Genomic DNA, 795 nt, shown 5'->3' on the forward strand with positions numbered 1-795 from the left:
ATCCCCAAACATATTTAATTTGTTACCCGTTTTCATGGGTTAGACCATGAAAAACCTTATCGGCTACATCGTTAGGATTGAACAAGTCCTTACAACATTCCACCATCCTACGGTTGGTACGGAACAGATTAAATTAAGGGTATTCCCTTTCACATTAGCCGATAAGGCGGCGTCTTGGTTAACTGCCCAAGCGCCTAATTCTGTGGACTCGTGGGCTAAACTTGTTCAAATTGTTTTATGGAACATTTTACCCACCCCTAAAGACGGATGAAATGCTTTCCAAGATTCATTTTTTCCGACAGAACCCTCATGAATCATTTTCTGAGGCATGGAATCGTTTCACCGATCTCCTTATAGAGTGTCCACACCATAACCTAGCAAAAGACACGTTAGTTCGTGCCTTTTTCAAAGGACTTCAACATCACCATAAAGAAGTCCTTGACATAATGAATGGGGGTAGTTTCCTAAGTAAAGGAGCCTCGGAGGCTTACAAATTTTTAGAAGACCAAACTAAACGGAATAATAATTGGGGGGGGAGTGATGATATTCCCCGCTCCGCTAGTTCTTCTTCAACAGTCAACGCCGCTAGTATGTTTGAGAATAAAACCGATCCAGAACTTAAAAATTTACTCGAATCTCTAACTAAAAAGTAGAGGCTATTTCGTTCAACAAAAGCCTATCCCCTCGCCATGAATGTAAACTCCAACCCATGTAATTTCTGTTTGAGTCCGAGCACCACGGCAATTATTGTCCTCTAGCTTATGAACAACAACCACCGTGAGCAAGATAATGTTT

General features: G+C 41.3%; 1 non-coding gene across 1 annotated transcript; it reads right to left on the bottom strand.

Annotated features, from left to right (window-relative positions):
* Window positions 1-272: 272 nt before the first annotated feature.
* On the bottom strand, window positions 273-376 carry LOC147503855 (small nucleolar RNA R71). Its single transcript, XR_015194062.1, has one exon. It is a non-coding gene; the product is annotated as a small nucleolar RNA R71 (small nucleolar RNA).
* Between the last annotated feature and the right edge of the window lie 419 nt (window positions 377-795).

Source organism: Coptis chinensis, chromosome 4 (genome assembly GCF_015680905.1).
Source record: "Coptis chinensis isolate HL-2020 chromosome 4, ASM1568090v1, whole genome shotgun sequence".
Lineage (NCBI taxonomy): Eukaryota > Viridiplantae > Streptophyta > Magnoliopsida > Ranunculales > Ranunculaceae > Coptis > Coptis chinensis.